Genomic DNA, 25,039 nt, shown 5'->3' on the forward strand with positions numbered 1-25,039 from the left:
ATTTTTATCTCTACTTCCAGCACCCAACTATTGAATTATAGTACTTGTAGATCTAATGGCATTTTCCCTTCTTCACCTGGAAAATTCCTACCTAAACCTCAAACACTGCATCCTGTTAGAAATCTTCCCCAGCTGTATCAAAGTTTTTCACACAATCCACTGAGCTCCCCAAGACCAGTTATCTGACAAAGAATATGATGATACAAAACAAATTTAAGAGATAATAGTCTCAGAACGGTTGAGAAGGATACTTTTTTAAATTACAAAAAGAGAGGCTTTGTGCTATAGGAGAAACAAGAGTGACAATAATAAAAAAGCCAGCATAATATTGTAAGTTGTACTAGTTTGTAGAAAAGCACAACTCTTTCCCTTGCTCCTTAATTTAACTTTGTTGTTATGACACATAATATAAATTGCAGTATTCCACGTAAGTTAAGCGCAATCCAATTATTTACCTGAATAAAATTAAGGACAAACAAAATGGAAAACCTATTTGCCATTTAATCACTTCATGGTGGGTATTTAGATTTCATGAGGCTGTCTTATAAAAGAAAGGATCAGAATAGTAAGACAAAAGTAGTTCTAAGATAAGAAGGAATGTGAAGTTTTTGAATTACGTTGGATAATGATTAGTCACTCAAAATGGAAAGTTAAATATAAACTAATAAGTCTTTTATTACGGTAAGGCAAAACCAAAAGACGAATGGGTAAACAATAATAGTCAAAAAGCAACATTTTTGAAAAAGTACACATATATGGCCATCTTCTTAGAAAGACATTTTATCCAATATTTCATTGACTATTGAAAGCTATGCAAGATCTTATATTTGCATCAATCAGAATATGCTAAAAATAAAAGTCATGTCTTTAAATGATTTTCTTGGAATAATAGAAAATATTCACAAGTAAAAGCAGTTACCATGAGACTTTTTTTTTCTGTGATATAGGAAATATCAGGAATGAAAAGAAAATCATAAAGTTCAGAAACTGAGGATGAGCTAATTTCTCAACAGCTTCTTAATTCAGTTTGATCACATTCACATTTAACAACTCATTGAACTCATCGGGTTCCAGCTTAGAGTCATGTGTGTTGAAACTGAAAGGAGCCTTACAGGAAGCCCAAACATCTCCAAATTATGGGAGTGTATAGGCTGAAAAAGTTGTGACTTGCTTATAAAACTCACCACTGCTTTTAAAAGATATTACAATTGAAGTAATCACTTCCTTTCCATGTTCTTATTAGAATCCATGGGAGATTCCTGTTCCTAATATCAAGAAAATAGGCATTCATCTTCTTTGTGACATTTAATTCGTGGCCTTGAAGATATTCTAAACTTGTGTAATTTCACCAGATTTCCTTTTTGCATTGGTTGCTAGAAATCTTGAAACAAAAATTATGACCTGTTTATAGCAAGGGCATATAACATTATGTTATCGTTTTAGCCTCATTCCTGGCACTTCTGTTTTGTTTTCAAAGCTATTTTTCTTTCTTTTTGAACTTCTATCTTTAATTACAGATCTTTCCCAATATCCTTTACCAGACAAGGGCAAAAATGAATAAATGAACAAAAGAACATTCAATTTCAAATGGCACATCTTTGCCCACAGTGCAAATATTCTGTTTCCAAAACAAGTGTTTGTGTCTTCTCTACATTATTCAGCATCCCTACTTAAAATTGGATAAATTTTACCTTTCACCATTGAGCACTGTAAGAATGACTTATCCTTTATAAAAAAAAAAAAAAAAAAAGAAAAAAAATGGTTTTGAGGAAAATTGCTTTCTAAATTTCCTTTTTAAAAATCAACAAGTGTCTACTATTTGTAATGAAGCATTCCATATATCTGTCTATCTGTCTATCTATCTACCTAACTATCATGTATCTAATCTATGTATCTACCTATGTACCTATCTATAGTTAAGATGCCTTAAAAATAGTGTGAAGAAAACATTTAAAGGTATTAATACTATTTCAAACTTTATGTGGTAATTTTCACTCAACAAACCTTTCCAAAGACACATAATAAAAACAGAAAAAAAGAAAAAAATAGCTATTTCAGTCATTCTGAATAAAGACTAATCTCTGGCAATCTAAAAGTTTAGCATACCACGTAACAGCCCTCTAACAGAAAAGCAAGATAACATCATATAGAAAAAAACAATCATATTGTATGGCAGAACAAAAGGAAAATGCAAGGAATTTTAAAAATAATAATAATTTGGGTTAGGGACAGACCTGTCATAGACACTTACCTAGTTTCGAATTCCTACTAAGGAATCCTTAATTGGTGTACGGCCATAGCCAAGATTTTGATTAATGTACTATACCCAAGTTCCTAAACCATCTACTAAAAGTTTTGAGGCCTCCTAATTAGAACTTAGCAAAAGAGAAGATTTTGTAATCTGATAAATGAATAATTAATGAGACCATTAACATTTTAGAGTGCTTTCTTTGTGGTGGGCCCTAAAACAATTGTATTATCTCTAATATTCTCAAACCTAAGAGGCAGTAATATAATTATTCTCACTTTTACAGATGAATAAACTGATGTTTAGGAAGGCTTGTTCAAGGTCATAAAGCCAGTAAGTGTTGGAAGTTAGTTGGCCTGCAAACACCACACTCTTAAGCCCTATCCTTTATTACCATCTGTGGGTATATATGGTAATCTTCATGATGGGTGGCTAACATTTCATATTACTGGTATTAATGTTCATTGATATTCTTAAAGACCTTCTTCAAGATGAGCATGGTGGCTCACGCCTGTAATCCCAATAGTTTGGGAGACCGCGGTGGGTTGATCACCTAAGGTCAAGAATTTGAGACCAGCCTGACCAACATGGTGAAACCCCATCTCTACTAAAAATACAATTAGCTGGGTGTGGTGGCACATGCCTGTAATTCCAGCTACTTGGGAGGCTGAGGCAGAAGAATCATTCAAATCTGGAAGGTGGAGGTTGCAGTGAGCCAAGATTGTGCCATTGCACTCCAGCTTGGGCAACAAGAGTGAAACTCTGTCTGAAACAAACAAACAAAAACTTCGAAGAACTAACTGTTTTAATGCTACATACAAGGAAACATTGATTAAAATCTAAAATATTTATGCTGGAGTCCACAATTCAGTCTTAAATTTCAAATTAAGTAAATAAAAATATCCTACCAAATATAAGTTGTGTAGGGAAAAGTAGTATCGTTTAATTTTCCAAATAGGCCAAGAAATGAGAAGAGGCTGCCACGTCCACCTTTGCAAATCAAATCTTGTACATTACCCACACTTCACATATTTTTATATAAGCACTGCCAAGAGACTACAACATTTTTTAAAGGTGGAAGTAAAACTGCAAACTTTGGAAAGAAGAATTTTATTAGCTATCTATAAAATTCAAGTTTACAAGAGAGCTGGAATATATTTATGCTATGGTAACAGGATCATGCATAAAAGGGGTGATACACTCGGTGACTCACGTTACTCTTTAATTAAAAACCTGGTTGGGGTTACTTCAGGTTGGAAAAAAGCATAGCAATAGAAGTCACAAGGGAAGATTTATATTCTTGGTAGTACCACTAACAGGAACGCTGCATAATATAAAGAATGTTTTATTTTCATGTCAGAAAGCGATCAATATAAATTAAATGTGAGATGTATAATATTTTTATTAGAAGGAGGGAATTGTATTACCCATTCAGAAAATTTCTTTCAGGGCTGACTCAGAAGTTCCTATTCAATGATTTCCACAAACTTCCAATATTTTATCTCAAATCACTGAATGCAGTTCACAATAGAAATTATTTTACTTAAAATACAAGTGAGAAGTCCCCTATTGAGAACTATATTTTACAACTTTATGATATTTACATAAAATATCATAGACTGAGGTCCAAGGGAAGGAAATGTTGACTGAGGGAGTTGGATTGGAGCACTCTCGCAAATAATCAAAGTGTTACCTTCTAAAACTAGAACTGAACCAAACAAAGGAGGCAAAAAAGTGGAAATAGATATAACTAGTTAAACAGAATTATGAAAATCAGAAAAATTACTCTATACCCAGATCCACTGATAGTCAAAACATCTTACACTAGGATACTACCTCACCTTTTTCCACATTACATTCATTAATTCTTTGATTTTAACAACCTTCAGAATTGCAAAAGACAGATAATCTCATCTTCATTTAACAACTCAGAAATGGGCTTCACAGAACTCAGATGCCACCCCTCACCTCAATCCAAATTTACAATGGACAGAAGAGATCCTCAAACCTACAATTGCTATTTCAAGTCAAGAATGCTTCCCAAATAATATACTGTCTCATCAATATAATCTAATGTCAAAGAGAGAATTGCTTTTGGTAAATGAGACATTAATCAACCTTTTCAGCTTGTGGTATGTAATAATAAAGACTTGTTTTCAAGAAACCTGTGGTGGGTTCCAGAGATTAAAAATATCTGATAATAAAACAAAATGAAATATAGGTGAATATAATATTTAATATTGTTCATAATTATGAGTTATGTCACAATAGATTAGTAAAACAATTTAAGCAATTATTTTTTATTTGAGCTCTTGTGGATTAAGATCAAGCCACTTTCTTGCTTGCCTACAATTAGAAAATAGAAAACCCCACATTGGAATTGATCCATTTCCTACACTTAAGTCAATTCTAACTTCAGCAAACACTTTTGTCCCACGTGGTAACATCCTGTCACTCTGCAGGAAATTTGCAAAGTACTGAGACAAAAAGATAAAACAAGAATTATCACTTTCATAAAGTACAGTCTACTGATTCTAAATTTGGTATATACCAGTTTGTTAATAAATTTATAGCATGTTAACAAACCACAGAAAAGAACATTCTGTCCAAACATTAGAGACGGCTATTTCCAAAAATATTTTTCACATACTTTGCCACTTCTATTTCTAACATGTACCTAATTCTATTCTCTTTCTTCCCAGATTTCACTTCAAAGAAAAAAGGTTGATTAGTTTTTCATTCATGAGCACTAATTCTGCCACTATTATTCCACTGATTCTACTACTCCTATTACTAATTCCATTATTACTAATTTTCTTTGACATTAGGCAATATTGATAACATAAAAAGGGGGTGGAAATGACACATACATTGCTTCCTTTTTGAGCACAAATACATATGGACCTTTCTGGGTGCTTCCCTTATAAAATGAAATGGGCCTACCCATTTTATGTGTGACATCTACTTTTTAAATTTTAAAAATAAAACATATACATATTTCAGAAAAGTTTGTAACTGTCACAATTATAAGGCTACTTGTTTATTCCATCAATATAAACCACTTTTATTGGTCAAAATTCCAGGGACAGAAAAATCTGTGAGTTATTCTTAAAACTGTACCTTGGAACTTTGTAGAAAATTAAGCCAAAACATAAGACAGAATGACCAAAACCACCAGATGTTTTTACAGAACCCAGATATTGCTCTAATGAATTTCATCCCCATGAAAAATCCTACCCCATTTTATAAGGTTCATAATCTGCTCCCTAAAGGAATGGAAATATTATTGAGATTGCTGACTTAACAGGGAGCATATAATTCCACATGGTGAAAACAATTTGTTCAATTATTTTTTCTTTGAAATACCATACCTTGCCAATAATAGGTTTTACAATGATTTGTCTTTCTTAATTTTAAAAGTTACATTTTTTAAATTGAAAAAACACTAAAAATATATAAAGAAGTAAAGAAGCCACCTATATCATACATATTCTTACCACCTAGAGTTAACCACAATAATATCTTAGCATATTTTTATTAGTATTCTTCTAAGAAAAAGTATTTTCTTGCTTTTTCTACTAAGAGTCATGTTCACTGCAAAATGAAAAATCAAAAAATCAAAAAATTATTTATTAGGGAATAAAAAGTACAGCAAAATATTTTTAAACACAGAAAGTCCTCACAAAGAGGTAACTTGAATTAGTATGAGGGGAAATTCATTTCAGAATCTTTCTGTGCTTAGATATGGGTGGATGGATGAATGGATGTATGGATGGATAGTAAATGATATCTTTAGGAATAATGAATCATTATACACATGGTTTTTTAAATCTTTAATTTTAATAGACTATAAAAATAATAAAACAAAAAACGCTAAGGATAGTGGTGAATTTCTAATATTTCTTTGTCAAGAAAGATATGATTTCTTTAAATTTCCTTTTTAAGAAAAGAAGTTATTAAAAATATTAAGAAGTGATGTCATTTTGTTTTAAAACTATATCTCACATGAGTATAATTCTGTAGGATTTGTAAAATATAAACACATTAGCAGCTCATACGTCCGTACCTCACTTCTTTGTACTTCCTAATTTTATAATGTGAATATTCTTATACTTACCTTATCTAGATTTAAATGTTTGCATACCTCTGTTACAATACTACACTTGATGGCTAAGTTTTAATTTTATATTTAAATAGTTGCAAAGCTTACTATTATTTTTACAAGATCTTTCTTTTCCTGCATTCTTTATTTTGATTCAACTACTAATTGGCTTAATGTATTGTTACAATGATTTTAGAAACAGACATCACTGCTCTCTCTCTCTCTCTCTCTCTCTCTCTCTCTTTCTCTGTGTGTGTGTGTGTGTGTTTGTGTATGTGTGTGTGTAAATATGTGTGTATATGTATGTGTGTAGGTATACATATATACGTTTATTTATAATCATTTTAAAAGCAAACAAATTCCAAATACCAACACAAAGAAATTTATTAAAATTGTGCCAACTAATTCAAATTCTGTAAATGCCTCTTTACTAGCTAATTTCAAAATAATTTAATTAAAGGGAATTCTATGTGGGCAAGCAACTTCTAATTTTATCTTAAAAGGTAGTTATATTAAGCAATAAAGTATTTTTAAGAACAGCTATTTTTAATATAGCTATGCTGTATTGATGCTGGAACTTCGTAATCTCCTTTGAATTTACAGAGCACATGCAAAGTTACTATATCAAAACGATTTCTACTAACATAACAGATTTGCTTTGTAATAGATGTACTAACTTTCAAGTTCGAAGGGGGATGACTACTAGAATTATACCCAAAAAACCACAGATGGGTTTCGGCATTTGTCACAGTTGATTCAAGAAGTTTGTCATCTCAACAGACTGCTTTCTTCAAATCTTCACATGCACTCCACAGTAACTTAACCCAAAACAGGTGACAGAGCCTGCCCCAGCAAGAAACTACACCCTTCAGTTGATTTAACTTATTTGCAAAGGCTGATGACGGCAACCTAATACTCATACATTAGGCCCCAGGTTACTGAGTAAGAAAGGAATTAGCTGTGACTTAACAAGATCCTCATTTAAATTTCACAGCTCTAATTTTAAAATTATGTATTCAGGTTCAAATGGTGTTATCGTTTTGACAAGCTATATGACACTCTCAGCTACTTGCCCAGCAACATGATAGTCACATTAAAGCTCAGGATGAAATAACATGTCTGACAAAATGGATAACCCGTGACAAAACAACTCATTGGGAAATGTCACATTGAGCTTATGAATCACCTATCATTAGACATGCCTAGTACCCACGAGGCTAGTGGTATCACCAGAAGAACATTCCCAACCAGGAATAATTAGATTTCTCTAGAAGCAGCTTTCAGAGTAAGCTTTTAGACTGTCACAATTAGCAAGCTTACTATTAGATACAGTAGCCTTACAAAACAGGACTTATCAGAGAAAAGAACTGGGTAAATATCATATGGAAGTAATGGGGTTTGGAAGTTTTCCAGATAATTGAAAAACTCAAAATTTACTTATTCTTGGAAGACAATAAATAATTGAAATCCCACATTCAGATCACTAAGAATATGGGGGAGGAGAAAGAAAACTCATTACGGCTTTTTGTTCATAACTGGCATTGGCTACCAAAGGAGAGAGGGCATTGGTTTCTGACACAAATGAAGGCAAAATCCACAAATCCAGCTTCACTTAATCTGTCTTCAAGATGTCGATAAGGGAGATTGCTGCCACATGCAATCATATAATTCAGGGGTATGTGCTTAGCCACAGAGAAGCAAAGGTATGCACAAAAACTCCAAGAGCAGAGGAGTGATAAAGAATTAGATCTTTGGATGTGCCATAAAGAACTTGGTACAGTGATAATTTACAAACACGTAAAGATACATACACACACAGTTTGATTTAATGTCCATTATTTCTTAATTAGGCTATGATTTAGAAATTAGTCAATCTCCTGAGTATGTCGTAAATGACAGGTAGACCTGTCATCCCATATATGTTTTAATGCAGTTAGATTAAGAAAAAAAAAATTAACGTAATCAAACTATGAATATCAGCTTTATAATAAAGCAATCTGTAGTAAGGAATAATCTGGGAAATTTGTTAATGATTATCTCAAAACATTCCCCTATTCTCTATAGACATGGCCAGCAAAGATATTTAGAACCGAGCAATAACAATTTTAATTAATTATTGCTAATTTTTTAAAAGGACCAATAAAAGACAATCAAGATTAATTTAGTCAATGTCTCATGAATTCAGGGCTGCAAAAAGCGATGGTGGAATTTTTATGGAGGGTTTGCTTTCTAGTAAGAAATCCACTAAAGTTTACCTATTTCTTTTAAATGACATCTTGAAAGCAAATTTTAAGAAAAAATCATTTTTATTCAGATATAAGCACCTTCCATAGAAGACTAGCTTGCTAAGAAGTTACCTATTCATATCTGAAAATACTTTTTTGATAACAACTTTTAAATTAAATTACCATAAGTTTCATACCCTGATCACTTATGGAAGATATTTCTTATAATGCTAACAAACAGTGTCCTGTGCACTTTTACTTATCTTTCTTGTTTTTAAGGAATGTATTCAGCTTCAATAGCAACTCTGTTAGTTTTAGAGATAAGTAGTCATTCAAGAAGGGACTGACAATTGATCCCATGGTTTATAGAAAAGGCTTTTACATGCCAAATCAGTGAATTCTTCAGTTAATTTTTTTTCCAGATTTGTACCTGTGTTAGTAAGAGACATGGAGATTTGGCAACTGAATCCATATAAATGTCAACGTATTTCATATTTGTAAACTTGGTTTAATTTACTCACCAAGATACATTAAAAAGGTTTTCACTTACCTTGTGTAGCATTTGCATTTTGGTATACTACCTCTTTCCCTCAAAATATCTCAGAAGATCACCTTAAGTAAATCAAAATGTGTCCTTTCCAAGTCATACAATTTTACAATACAGATACTTAATGGAAAAAGACAATAAAATCAACTAGATATGGCCATCCGGGGTTTCAGGCCACCAAATAATGAAATAACTGTTAGATGTATTAGTCTAGTCTTCTGAGTGGCATTTTCCCCTGTGTCATCATGCTAAGTACTAGGGGATGTATCCATCCCATAATTTGAGACATCTAAGCCTGCAGGCAAAAAGTAGATAGAAAGCAAATGAAGTTTAAAATACAGAAAATTGATTAGAAATAGAATTGAATTAACACCTAGAAATTACATTGCTTATTTAATTATTTCATTTAGTTTTCATTTTCCTTCAATTACTTTGCAATCCTTTGCAATAAATGAAGCCAAATCATAAAGAGAAAAAGTTTAAGCTTTCTCTTTTTTAAAAAACTAACATTATCCCATTGCATAAAGTAGTAATGTGAAAATGTCTGGTAAACCGTTAACTTTTTGTAGGACACATGACTGAAGTCTGAAGAAGACCCAGTCAAATAAAAATGATTTTCTAATGACTACACTTCTACAATTTTCAATGTAAAGAAAATGCCAAATGAAAAAAAAGAATGTTTTTGAGGCAAACGTATTTTAGAAAATCAATATCAACTGAAGTGTAAAATGCTATTACAAATGCTACTATAATTCAGGCTATGGGAATTGATGCATTTAAATACATCTTTGTATGGAAAATATAAACTAGAAAGTTTTAAATATATATGGCCAGAGACAAACACATCTGATCTTTGGGAAAAGAGAAATAGTAAACAATATGGTAGAATTATCCCACACACTGTTAAACAAGTTGACAAGTATTAGATCTGAAGTTACTGCCAGTGGACAGTCGATTTTTACTGTAGGCAATGCATCATTTAAGATCAGATAGCAAAAAAGATATGGGGTATCTAATAATAAAAACTGTATAATCAAAACTTTTGTTTACCCAGGACCAACACTTTGAGTAGAAAACACAGAGGAAAAAGTAGGCATTTGCTGTTAAGCTTACTATGTGTGTGTCTTGTCTATACACACAACTGTACATGTTAGTGTGAAGACTGGCCCCGGAGTCTCATGACTGCATATCAAGTAAACATGTACCTGCTGTAGAAACTCATAGTGGCAAGGTCCTAAATATAATACCAGCCCCAAAATGTCTTCTGTCTTCAAGAGGAACTGAAATTCCCTTACTAGTTTATTTTATTATGTTAGAGTGGGGGATTTGATATTCAATGATTCCCTATCAAATACAAAAATCCTAGAAGAGGATTGTCCAAGCTACTACCAGTGACCAATATTACAGTTTACTGTTTGCCGATCTTTTTCCATCCCAGAATCCTGAGACATGACATACTTCCATTAACAGTTTAACGCCATTAATGATTCTATCATTAGCATTTCTCTATAGTAGAAATTATCTATACCATTCCTATTACAAACTATACAACCAATCCTCCAGAGGAGAATTACTGCCTTAATTTAAATGAAAGTATGAGGTTTTTTTTTCTCCATGAAAAACATTCAGAATAGGCTCCTGTGTAGCATGAGACAAGTGAGTTGGAGAAAAATCTTCCAATTCATGGATATTATCAGTGAGTAATACAAGTATATTGATTGAATTGGACTTGCTTTTTATGTAGTTCTGGATTATTTAATATTTTTATTTCTATGTGCATTTCTATTTCTTTATTCTCTGTACAAAAAGGAGATAATACCTGTTTTGTATTCTATAATTTCTATAAGATGACATAATAAAAATCGTATACTAGCATATTTCAACAAGATACTTAGGGGAACTCAAGGTGTTTTATTTAATATCAGTTTCCTAAGCAAAATCCTGAAACAAGAGTTAATTGTCCTGTGTTATCCCATATTTTCCCCCTAAATAGCTACCACACACTGGCAGAAATTATCCTAAATATTTGCAAAATTTAAATATATTTCCTGAAATGTTTTCCAGTTATATTTTATACTTCTTAAAATTAAATATAAAAGTAGAAATACCAGCAGAATATTTTAATAAATACTTGCTATTAAATTCAACAGAATTATTATTTTATGACTAGGAAATTTTTATAAATAGTGTCATTTTACAATTAATTTTATTTATATAAATAGAAATAAATGAGTGTGTGATTGGGTCACACACTTATTCATAGGGAACCAATTTGAAGGAAAGGAAACATTAAATCTTGAAGCCAGTTCAACTTCAAGAAGCTGTCTTTAAGGAATCTAAGAAAGTCCAATATCAAAAAGGGACACAATGAATGAAATGTATTCACCACAAAATCTTCAAACAAAGGGAAACAAATTCTGTTTATTCTACAGATAAACCATTACATTTGCAGTGAAAGATAATTGGCTAGCTTTCTTTTTTCAAGCTAATTCTGAAATATTTCTTTCAATGGAATTAACAAATTTGACATTTTAAGAGCAATAATTTATGACAATGTATCTATTGTATTAACACTCATGTTGGTGCCTCTCTGCATAAACCTAAGTTTGAATAACAGAACTTTTCATTCCTAAGCCATTAATTGCCATTAGTAATATACCCAGATAGATGTAAACTGAAGTACACATAACTTATTCCAGGGCAGTAAAAAATAGAAATGATTTGGTACCTAGTACAATTGGAGAAAAAAATGACATTTTAAGAAATTATTTAGTATAGATGACATGCTAGACATACTTGTGAACCAGTATTCATTGGAACTTTATTGGAACTATTTATTCTGGTAACTGACACACTCAAAATAAGTGACATAGTAGCACTAAAAAACAGGAACAGAAATACAGGATATTTTTTCAATGACAGATTTATTCATGTTTATCAAAATAAATGGAAGAATTGAGAAATGAATTCTCCACCAGCAGTAATAAAAATAACACAGGGTGAAGTCAAAAGTCTTTATTTTGTTGTTTTTTGCTGAGTTGATTTGGCTTAAATAAATTCATACTTTCTATTTTAAAGAAGGCTACCAACACAAAAATATGGGGAAAAAACTTTTATTTTTCATCTCTCTGAAAATTATAGAATAATGAGTCATTTCCAAATTTAGTAAAAATTAGTAAAATAAAACAATACTACATTTCATAATATATGAATCAGTCTTCAAAATTATCTTTGATGACTTTACATAGTAAAAGGGAAAAATGCTAATAGAAGTGATCTGTTTGATACTCTTACTAATATTTTTAGGAGTGGAAACTAGATTGATATCCACTTACAGGAAAATCTTGTGATAAATGCAGTACAGAATATCTCCATTAGGTCTGTCAACCTGACAGTGAACCAGAGTGTCAATGAAATACATACCCAGAGCTGTCCTATAAGATCCACAATATAGCATTGGGCAATTTTGCTTCTAAGAAAAGAGACGGGGGTGAAAGAGTGATTACCAGGCAATCTACTCTCCAAGTAAAATTTAAGGGAATATGAAAAGAAAATTATTTTCTTTTATTTACCATTGAAAATATGTATCCCCCAGTGGAAAGCAGTCAGTAGATTTAAATATTGGTACCTAACCTATTTTTAGCATCACTGGCAAAAATGTGTCCAAATGCAATGATAAAAAATATTATTCAGATGAAAGTTATGCCTCAAAGTTATATAATGTACTGTGCCTCCCAATGAGTGGTATAATCCAAATGACAAATTAGTTGATACGGTTTGGCTCTATGTCCCCATTCAAATCTCGCCTCTAACTGTGATTCCCACAAGTCAAGGGAGGAACCTGATAGAAGGTAAATAAATCATGGGGGCATTTTCCCTCATACTGTTCTCCTTAGGATGAGGGAGTTCTCAGAGATCTGATGGTTTTTAAAATGGTGGTATCCTCTGTGTTCTTCCTCTTTCTCTCTCCTGCCGCCATGTAAGATGTGACCTGCCAAGTGGGGGAAAAGAGGGGAGGGACGGTAGGGGGTGGGGAGCTGCGGAGAGATAGCAAGGGGAGAAATGCCAGATGTAGGTGATGGGGAGGAAGGCAGCAAATCACACTGCCATGAGTGTACCTATGCAACAATTTTGCATGTTCTTCACATGTACCCCAAAACCTAAAATGCAATAAAATAAATAAATGGGGAAAAAAAAAAAAAGATGTGACCTGCTTCCCCTTCTTCTTCGACCATGATTATAAGTTTCCTGAGGCCTCTCTAGCCATGAGGAACTATGAGTCAATTAAACCTCTTTCTTTTATAAATTACTCAGTCTCAGGTAGTATCGTCATGGCAATGTGAAAACAGACTAATACATTAGTAATCTAAATTACCTTTATTATTCTGTCCTTGGAAGATCACTAAACCTCTGTGAAGTTTGTGATTTACTCTACTGTCTCAATGAAGCCAATGGTTATTCATTTCAAATAATCTATTAGAATGGATGCAAACTTAGAAAGCCGTAGATATCCAAAGCATTATCTAGATGACATTTCAATATGAATTTCACATGAAAGAAAACTATGTTTAATCTAAAAATACTGCAGCAATTCTATGTTTTTAGTTATAATTTGAATGATGAAAGGTTAGCTCCAAATATTGAGATTTTTCATATTATTTTAAATTATGTAAAACGAAGGAATGTGTAATTTTGTTAGAGACTCAGAAATAATTTCATTCACTTTAGTTAATTTTTATCACAAAAGAATATACCATAATTTAATTTTAAGTGATACGACATATTATAATAATATTAATCCCAGTGGCATGGCACAGGGGACTGAATTAACATGTTTTAAAATTGAACCAGTATATCAATTCACATTAGACCTACAAATGCACCAGAGTTTCTAATAGATTTCAGTGCTTACTCTGGTATTTAAGTCTTTTGAATTTCACAGATACAATATTTCATAATTGTAATCATAATTTAAATCAGCTACAACAAAGTGTTGGATCTCTCTGGATGATACCCTAAAAATAATCGTTAATAACTAAACTTCTGTAAAAGGTAATTTATCCAGTCTATTGTCTAAGTCCTATACTATAAAAACTTAAACACAATATTCATAGGGTTTATAAAATTTTCTGTTATTTTTAATTTGTACATAATGACAGTGATTATTAGTTATCACAAATATACAGAAGCATGTAGTGGGTTTTATTTCTGGTGTGTACATTTTATTTATTTTTTTTTAATTTCTTGTCTCTATTGCTTTTATATTCTGCAGCATACTTTCCTCTTATTTTGCTTAGTACATTTCAATGTAAAATCTATTATGAATCATTTCTCTCTTTCCATATACATACACATACATTCAGACCATCCACATAAATACTTATATCTTTATACATAATACAAACATATGAATGCAATATTAGAATCATTTTACAGAATTTGTCATGCTGAGACTATGACTACCCTCAAACGTATTTAACTTTCCATGAGGTACACTGGGTCAAGTAAAACATGGGGATACTTTTAGTAATTGTTTTCAAAAAATTAAAACATCTAAGAGTCAAATATGCTGAAGTAAAGATTCCGTTTTAGGCTCAGTAACTGACACAAATTTGTAAAACTTTTCATTTCTTTAGCTTGCACAGGAGCCATTATCAGTCATATAAACATTACCCATATAACAGCAATAAAGTGGAAGCCAGTGACCAAACTGGAGTGAAATTAATAAAGGTTAATAGTCCTTTTATATAAAAATGAACAAACTTATTTGGATGCTATGATTCCAACTACATAAAATCAGTACCTAGGAAAAAATAAATGAAAATGAACACCAAAGTAATAGTGGTGGTAACTGTATGGCTTCATACATAGTAATACTATGTATTTAGAAATGGTAAACTTTTCAGCATAAAACATGTTTTGTTTTTATTTTTACAGTACACAAAGAATTAAATAAAAAGTCAGATTTGCCTGAAGCTATTTTATTACAACTGAAAGTATAGTGGGGTTTGGCGGATTTCCATAAGGGTAGAATGAAATTAGCTTGTCCATGTGTGATCATGCTTATGCTGGAGCTACCATTGTGTATGAGAGTTAATCAGGATCTCTCTGTCTGACAACCACATCCCATTCCTTCTGAGGTTAGAGAAATTCCTCGTGAATGAATACAGATGCCACAGATTTTTATAGTCATTTAAAAGACCCATGGACATTAATAACAATATTATATTTTCATAATCCACACTATGACAAAACTTTAAAACCCTTCACAAACTGTGGGACTGATAGAAGTTTGACAAAACTGATGTTAAAGAGTTACATTAAATGCCCAAACTTCACCACTATGCAGTATATCCATATAACAAAGCTGCATTTGTAGCCCTAAATTTATATAAACGTAAAAACATATGTTAAAAATTCTTATCATCCATCTCTACTAAAAATACAAAAATTAGCTGGGTGTGGTGGTGAGTGCCTACAATCCCAGATACTCAGGAGGCTGAGGCAGGAGAATCACTTGAACACAGGAGGGAGAGGCTGCAGTAAGCTGAAATCACGCCACTGCACTCCAGCCTGGGTGACAGAGTGAGACCCTGTCTCAAAAGAAAAAAAAAAAGAAAATGCTTACCAATTCTAGTCCAAAGGGTAATTGCAGAGTATTTAAAATGTTATATAAAATATTGCTATCTTTATTTTATAGGAAACATGTGTAAATACATACACATATATATCTATAGGTATATGCACACACACACACACACACTCACACACACACACACACATATATATATATAATAAAAAATAATGGCAAAGAAGTTTAACTTATTTTGGAAAATCTGAGCTCCGTGAAAATAACAAACCACATGCTATCTGACAAACTGATAACTAAGACAAAACAAAAATCAATTAAGCAAAAAGAAATTAAAGAATGGAAGAATAATATCAGTTGTTCAATCTTCTAGTGTAAATTGGTACATAAGAGATAGGTTCTCCATTAAATGCAGACATAGGTCTTTTTAAATGTTCTTAATGATCTGTTATGGTTTCTGTAGGTATTGCATTCTTTTTCCATTAAACCCTTTTTGTATGCACAGATCCCAACTGTATCTTCCTGTGAATTCTTTCTATATATATATTTTGATCTTTTCTATAAAATGATTCTAATACATATGGGATATATAACTGTTATATATGCCAAAGCATTATTAATGTATATTTAAATGTTTAAGACAGTTGTGCAATACATTTATCAAGTAATATTGATCTATGTATCACATAAAATTACTTTTACATTTTATAGTGGAAAATTTCTCTTGAGAGGTTTTCTGGTTATTCTTCCCAGAACAAATGCAGGCACTTAACATAATATGGGGTGGATGTCTTTGTCGGATTAGGCACAAAACACATCTTCACCTATAAAAGTAACTGAACCATGGTATAAAGTAATAACCAGGATTATTTCTGACCTGATTAATTTTGAATAATCTGAATTCCACTCCAGCCTCTGCCCAACACCAGGCTTGCCAGAGGAATCTCTGAGAGTGAACAATGAAACCTCCCTTTCATCTTGAGGATATCCTTGAGCCTCTGTATCAGCTCTGTGGCCTAATCTCAGGCTTCCTGCAGTACAAGACAAGTAAATATGCTTCTATTGAAGCCACTGTAGTAGAGACTTCTGTTACTTGTACATGGATTCCTAACAGACTGACTGCTTTTAAAAATGATTCGAGGCCGGGCATGGTGGCTCACGCCTGTAATCCCAGCACTTTGAGAGGCCGAGATGGGTGGATCACAAAGTCAAGAAATCCAGACCAGTCTGACCAACATGGTGAAACCCTGTCTCTACTAAAAATACAAAAATTAGCCAGGCACGATGGTGGGTACCTGTAATCCCAGCTACTTGGGAGGCTGAAGCAGGAGAATCACTTGAACCCAGGAGGCAGAGGTTGCAGTGAGCTGAGATTGCACCACTGCACTCCAGCCTGGGTGACAGAGAAAGACTCTGTTTCAAAAAATAATAATAAATAAAAATTTAAAAAATGAAAGTAATTCAATATACCTCTTTGGGATACCACCCACCCTAGACTATCATAGCAAAACTTCAATTTTGGACGTGCCAAAAGTGACTGCAGTTGTTGAGGATTTTCATCATTTGAGTATGTTAGTAATTGTCTACTGTGGAACAACAAGAAATAAAAAACCAGGATCACTCAGAAGTGAAGCAGCTGCAAATTTAGGACATCCTCAAAGTCAGTCTTAAAGGTAAACTGATAAGAACAGTGCAGAGGGCAGGTGCGGTGGCTCATGCCTGTAATCTCAGCACTTTGGGAATGGAGACAGTGGATAACCTGAGGTTAGGAGTTCAAAACCAGCCTAGCCAACATGGTAAAACCCCGTCTCTACTAAAAATACAAAAATTAGCAGGGCATGGTGGTGGGCACCTGTAATCCCAGCTACTCGGGAGGCTGAGGCAGGAGAATCTCTTGAACCTGGGAAGCGCCGGTTGCAGTGAGCTGAGATTTCGCCGTTGCACTCCAGCCTAGGGAACAAGAGCAATGCTCTATCTCAAAACAAAAACAATCCATGCAGAGGTTAGCTACACAGCAGTTATTTTCTTATTGGCTGCTACAATTAAGGAAAGTGCCAATTATTAAAGCTTTAGCAGTTTTTGAGCATTTATCATCATTTTTCACTCGATGTTATGCTCCCAAGATTAACTCAAGGTTTCCTTTTTCTCATTAGTTTAGAATGTTTTACCTAATAATTAGTCACCAACCCCCATTTTGCTGTCATGGGTGAGATGAGCTTTATGAAGACTCATGATGTCTCCCAAACAATAGTCTACCAAACAGTTAATACACATAACAGGCAAATAATAATTTATGTCTTTATGTCTATATTAATTGTTCTGAGTCTTTTAGACATTATATTTTTCTTTATAGATATATTATATATCCATATTTTTCTTTATAGATATACTATCTGTAGCAAACTTCTGATACAATATGTATTCTCACTTTTTTCCTGTCAGAACTCTCATTTAGTTTGGGACATCAATGTACAAAGGTAAAATTACTCAATTTTTTAGCTTCTCATAAAGCCAGAGCAGATAGAGTGAAACAATTCTGGGTAATAAGATGATGTTGAAAGCAAATCTCTTTTCAAATTGAAAGACAGAGAGAGCGCTGCTTTTCACTATTTTGTTATTTCCTTCTTTCCTAGGCAGTTATCGGGGCCTAGAAAGTGTAGCAATCATCTACCGAAGAAGGAGCTAGACTGAAAATAAAAGTTGCCAGTAGAACACGGAGCAGAAAAAAGAGGAGCCTGAAATCTTGAAGGCATTCTTGAGAGTCTATATTAGCCCTGTGGCCTAATCTCAGGCTTCTTGTAATACGAGACAAGTAAATATGCTTCTACTTAAGCTACTGTACTAGGGACTTCTGCTACTTGCACATGGATTCCTAACAGAATGACTGTTTTCGAAAATGATTGAATATACCTCTTTGGGATACTCTAGAACACAACACATGCCCAGTGCTTTGCTAAAGAGCGAATTCATACATAGGACAAGGATGGACCAATATTCTCTGTGACATCTTCAGCCTCTAAAATATTATGCTTCTATAGTGGTTTATTTCTAGCTCTTGCAATCATGCTTTATAAACCCCAAAGAGGGACAATTTTCCTGAATTTTTTATATGAATGGGAATCTGAGGGACAGAGTCTAGATTCTAGATGGGTTCAAAATTTCTGGGACATTTCAATTTTTTATGTTACAAGCACAAAAAAACGATTAAAATCAGAATTATCCCAGCAAATCTACAATAGCACATTACAGATATAAACATAGAATGACCAAAAAAAGTGAAAGAGCTGGCAGACAGACTACTGATCAAGTTCTTAAGAAATGAATATGAGTTTTTTTGGTATGTTTGTGTTGTTTTTGAGATGGAGTCTTGCTCTGTAGCCAGGCTGGAGTGCAGAGGCATGTTCTCGGTTCACTACACCCCTTGCCTCCTCATGGTTTTAAAAGAATTAAGCCTGGGCGTGGTGGCTCATGCCTATAATCCCAGCACTTTGGGAGGCTGAGGTGGGTGGATCACCTGAGGTCAGGAGTTCGAGACCATGCGAGAGCATCCTGGCCAACATGGTGAAACCCCGTCTCTACTAAAAATATAAAAATTAGCTAGGCGTGGTGGTGTGTGCCTGTAATCTCAGCTACTCAGGAGGCTGAGGCATGAGAATCACTTGAACCTGGGAGGTAGAGGCTGCAGTGAGCTGAGATCACACTACTGAACACCATCCTCGGCTACAGAGTGAGACTCTATCTCAAAATATAAATAAATAAATAAAGGAATTCAGAGTTCTTTTAAACATTTTTTTTTGCTGTCTAAAAAGTATAAATTTGTATTTGTTAAGAAAAGTCTAAAATATTTATCATCTAACGAATATTTTCTAAAAAAATACTTATGTTCTAACAAATATTTTTAAGCTGCGGATTACCTATAATAGAATAACTTGGATTTGCTGGTACAAAATGTAAATTTAAAAGACACACTCAGATTTATTTAAAAAAAAAAATCTGTCCTCTCTTATTTCCTTGAGCAGTAGTTTGTAGTTCTTCTTGAAGTGGTCCTTTACATCCTTTGTTAGTTGTATTCCTGGTATTTTATTCTCTTTGTAGCAATTATGAATGGGAGTTTGCTCATGATTTGACTCTTTCTATGTCTGTTATTGGTATATGGGAATGCTTGTGATTTCTGCACATTGATTTTGTATCTTGAGACTGCTGAAGTTGCTTATCAGCTTAAGGAGATTTCGGGCTGAGACGATTTTGGGTCTTCTAAATATACAATCATGTTGTCTGCAAATAGAGACAATTTGATTTCCTCTTTTCCTAATTGAATACCTTTTATTTCTTTTTCTTACCTGATTGCTCTGGCTAGAACTTCCAGTACTATATTGAATAGGAGTGGGGAGAGAGGGCATCCTGGTCTAGTGCCCGATTTCAAAGTGAATGCTTCCAGTTTGTGTCCCTTCAGAGTGATATTGGCTATGGGTTTGTTGTAAATAGCTTTTATTATTTTGAGATACGCTGCATCAATACCTAGTTTATTTAGAGTTTTTAGCATAAAGGGCTGTTGAATTTTGTTGAAGGCCTTCTCTGGATGTATCGCAATAATCATGTGGTTTTTGTCTTTGGTTTTGCTTATGGGATGGATTACATTTATAAATTTGCATATGTTGAACCAGGCTTGAATCCCCGGGATGAAGCCTATATGATCGTGATGGATAAGCTTTTTGATGTGCTACTGCATTCAGTTTGCCAGTATTTTATGGAAGATTTTTGCATCAATGTTCATCGTGCATATTGGCCTGAAGTTTTCTTCTTTAGTTGTGTCTCTGCCAGGCTTTGGTATCAGGAGGACACAAAAAGATGGAAAAACATTCCTTGCTCCTGGTTAGGAAGAATCAGTATCATGAAAATGGCCATACTGCCCAAAGTAATTTATAGATTCAGTGCTATCCCCATCAAGCTATCATTGATCTTCTTCACAGAACTGGAAAAAACCTCCTTAAACTTAATATGGAACCAAATGAGAGCTTGCATCACCAAGACAATCCTAAGCAAAAAGAACAAAGCAGGAGGCATCATGCAACCTGACTTCAAACTAAACTACAAGGCTACAGTAATCAAAACAGCCTGGTATTGGTACCAAAACAGAGACATAGACCAGCGGAACAGAACAGAGGCCTTGGAAGCAATGCCACACATCTACAGCCATCTGATCTTTGACAAACCTGATAAAAGCAAGCAATGGGAAAAGGATTCTCTGTTTAATAAATGGTGCTGGGAAAACTGGCTAGCCATGTGCAGAAAGCAGAAACTGGACCCTTTCCTGACACCTTACACTAAAATTAACTCCAGATGGATTAAAGATTTAAACATAAGACCTAACACCATAAAAACCCTAGAAGAAAACCTAGGCAAAATCATTCAGGACACAGGTATAAGCAAGGACTTCATGACTAAAACACCAAAAGCATTGTCAACAAAAGCCAAAACAGACAAATGGGATCTAATTAAACTTAAGAGGTTCTGCACAGCAAAAGAAGCAATCATTAGAGTAAACCGGCAACCAACAGAATGGGAAAAAATGTTTGCAATCTACCCAACTGACAAAGGGCTAATATCCAGAATCTACAAGCAACTAAAACAGATTTACAAGAAAAAAACAAAGAAACCCATTCAAAAGTGGGTGAAGGATATGATCAGGCACTTGTCAAAAGAAGACATTTATGAGGCCAACAAACAGATGAAAAAATGCTCATCATCACTGGTCATTAGAGAAATGCAAATCAAAACCACGTTGAGATACCATCTCCTGACAGTTAGAATGATGATCATTAAAAAATCTGGAGACAACAGATGCTGGAGAGGATGTGGAGAAATAGGAACACTTTACACTGTTGGTAAGAGTGTAAATTAGTTCAACCATTGTGGAAGACAGTGTGGTGACTCCTCAAGGACCTAGAAATAGAAATCCCATTTGACCCAGCAATCCCATTACTGGGTGTGTACCCAAAGGATTATAAATCATTCTATTACAAAGAGACATGCACAGGTATGTTCATTGCGGCACTGTTTACAATAGCAAAGATCTGGAACCTACCCAAATGTCCATCGATGATAGACTGGACAAAAAAAAAACGCGGCACATATACACCATTAAATACTATGCAGCCATAAAAAAAACTATGAGTTTGTGTCCTTTGTAGGGACATGGATGAATCTGGAAACTATCATTCTCAGCAAACTGACACAAGAACAGAAAACCAAATGCCACATGTTCTCACTCATAGGCGGGTGTTGAATAATGAGAACACATAGGCACAGGGAGGGGAACATCACCTACTGGGGTCTGTTGGTAGGAGGCTACGGGAGGGACAGTAGGGGGTGAGGAGGTTGAGGAGGGATAACACTGGGAGAAATGCCAGATACAGGTGACGAGGGGATGGAGACAGCAAACCACCATGGCATGCGTGTACCTATAAAACAATCCTGCAAAATTTGCACATGTACCCCAGAACTTAAAGTACAGTAAAAAAAAAAAAAGATTACCCATTTTTATTTAAGAAAAAAAGTTAAAAATCTGAATTTCTGGGGGTGGCACTCAGTACTCTCTTTTATATAAATCACTCTGGTGACTCTTGACCTTGGTGTGAGACTATCTACCATAGCTGACACCGTAAAATTCTAAATGTCTTGAGTAAAGTTTAAAGTTGACTTTTGGCAATGGTTTAGAATGTTCAGTATAAACTTTGTTTCTCACATTAAACACTCAGAATCAATTACTTCCATATTTTAGTGTTCATTTTCTGAGAAAGCAGAGGAGTAACACATTATCTTAACTGAGATATTCTCAGCCATGATATACTGATGGCCCAATGAGACAAGGTTCTTCATAATATTTATCTTTTAATCCAAAGATATATTTTAAAAACAGGCAATTACATCCAGTGTAATTCAATTGGGTTGAACACTGTCAAGAACACTAATCAAATTGTAAAAATAGAGGTGTTTGGATAATGAAAGAGAATATAGTAGTCTCAAAGAATTTTTCCATTTACTGAAATTTAATATCACTAGTAATATAGAGCTTGCTTGAGATAAAATATATAATATAGAAAAAGCAAAGATAAGAAGTTTCATTCCAAGTCTTGCAGTAAATTATGCATGTAAACACTGAAAAGACTATAAGACTGTCCAATGGAAATGTACATGTTGGCTGGAAATGTATATGTTGAAATCCTAACCTCCAATGTGATATTAGGGGGGTGGGGCCTTTGGGGGAAATTAGGTCATGAAAGTGGAGCTCTCATCAATGGGATTAGTGCTGTTATAAAGGATACCCCTGAGAGCCCGCCAGTCCTTTTTCTGCCATGTGAGAATACAATGAGCAGATGGCAGTCTGCAACCTGGAAGAGGACCCTCACCAGAATCCAACCATGCTGGTACCCTGAATTTGCACTTCCCTGACTCCAGAGCTGTGAGAAATAAATTTCTGTTGTTTGTAAGCCACCCTGTCTATGGTACTTTGTTTCATCAGGACAAACTAGAACAATTGTTTTAAAAGAGAGTAAAGCAAACAGAGAAACAAAGTTTGTGAGAGTTGTGTGTAAGGCACATAGAAATAAATACCGCAAATATAATAATAAATGGCAAACTGAAAATTACAGGAAACAATGAAAAAATGTTTCAACTTAGTTGTATCAAAAAGGATGATCCATTTTTTTTACTACCAGTATACAGAAACAGTGCCTTTTGTAAAAAACAAAAAACAAATAAAAAAAACTCATGGCTCGAAAATTGGTTTCTATTATAACTGGTGGCATAGCCAACTGACTGAACTCTCCAAGAAATATCTTTATCTATTTAATGCATCAGTTGAAATAGCCACACATTATTCATTCAGAATTATTATTAGAATGAGATATAGATCTATTCTATTCTCAAATTAGTACAACATGACTTTTATACCAAATGTGTCATTGGAGACACTTTGTTACACAGATAATACATTGACATTTTTGATTATATGATTTTCATCTAAATAGAGCAAGTGATAGAATGAACAAAGATGAATAGGCACTCTGTGTGTTGACTTGATGTTATTAATATTTTTCCCAAAGGTTGTTTTATACTAAAAGATACTATGAAAGGACACTGGAAAGATACAAATTCTAAAAGTGGTTGGAATAACTATTCATATTGGAAAACATCACAGAATAGAATTGTAAGAGCAGATTAAGTAAATTATATTTTACTGAACAAAATTAGTAGTGCATATTTTAAAATGTCAATAAACAACTTAATATTATCTTTGTTGATGAGTGACAAAAGGTAATAATTAGGTATAGAATGTCTTGTGTGAATGGAAACATTTCCATCTCATCATAAGTGTTTTCTTTCCCATTTATTCGATATTCATCAATATCAAATTTATTTGATGAATATAATGTTCATATTCACAAATATCAAAAAATCATTTGATTTATGTGAATATAAAATAAATCATTTGAATCAAATATTCATTTGATAGTTATGTTTATATCCCCATAATATATATATAAAGTCTTACCTTTTGGTAAAAAAATCAATATCTTCCTGAGAGATATTCATGGAACCTACTATTATCACAAATCCGTCAGAAAATCACGATTTTTTTAAAATTATATATTATATTACCACAAATGTGTTTCTAAATTTGACAATATACGTCTAAATAGCTAACAGTGTTAACTAAATTATGCCTCAAGTCATCTCCACCCTGCTTGAGCATCAATAAGAACAAGAAGTTTCCTGATATACATATAATTTCTCTTGAATCATTTTTGATTGACATTGCACATATTCATAATCTTGTCCTTCCTTTCTCTGACGGTTGGCATAAGATTGCATATCTTTAGAAAAGAAATGGCAGTATGAAAAAAACAGAAATATGTGTTCGCTTCGGGAGCACATATAGTAAAACTGGAATGATACAGAGAAGATTAGCATAGCCCCTGCGCAAGGATGGCATGCAAATTCATGAAGCGTTACATATTTTTAACATGGCACATATACACCATGGAATACTATGCAGCCATAAAAAACCACGTGTTTGTGTCTTTTGTAGAGACATGGAGAGGCCTAGAAAGCATCATCCTCAGCAAACTGACACAAGAACAGAAAACCAAACACTGCATGTTTTTACTCATAGGCAGGTGATGAACAATGAGAACACTAGGGCACAGGGAAGAGAACAACACTCACTGGGCGAGGTTGGGGGGTGGAGGGGAGGGGAGTGGAGGGACAGCAGTGGGGCGGGAGGATGGGGAGGGATAACACCAAGAGAAATGCCTGATGTAGGTGA

The 25,039-nt window shown here is 33.7% G+C and overlaps 1 long non-coding RNA gene and 1 other non-coding gene across 2 annotated transcripts in view; one reads left to right on the top strand and one right to left on the bottom strand.

Moving 5' to 3' along the window:
• Nucleotides 1-25,039, bottom strand: part of LOC119472861 — a 193,895-nt gene that overhangs the window by 126,589 nt on the left and 42,267 nt on the right. The gene's annotated exons all lie outside the window — the stretch shown is intronic.
• Nucleotides 24,628-24,734, top strand: LOC119472977. Its single transcript, XR_005202151.1, has one exon. It is a non-coding gene; the product is annotated as a U6 spliceosomal RNA (small nuclear RNA).

The sequence above is a fragment of the Cebus imitator genome, unplaced genomic scaffold (assembly GCF_001604975.1).
Source record: "Cebus imitator isolate Cc_AM_T3 unplaced genomic scaffold, Cebus_imitator-1.0 Scaffold7, whole genome shotgun sequence".
Lineage (NCBI taxonomy): Eukaryota > Metazoa > Chordata > Mammalia > Primates > Cebidae > Cebus > Cebus imitator.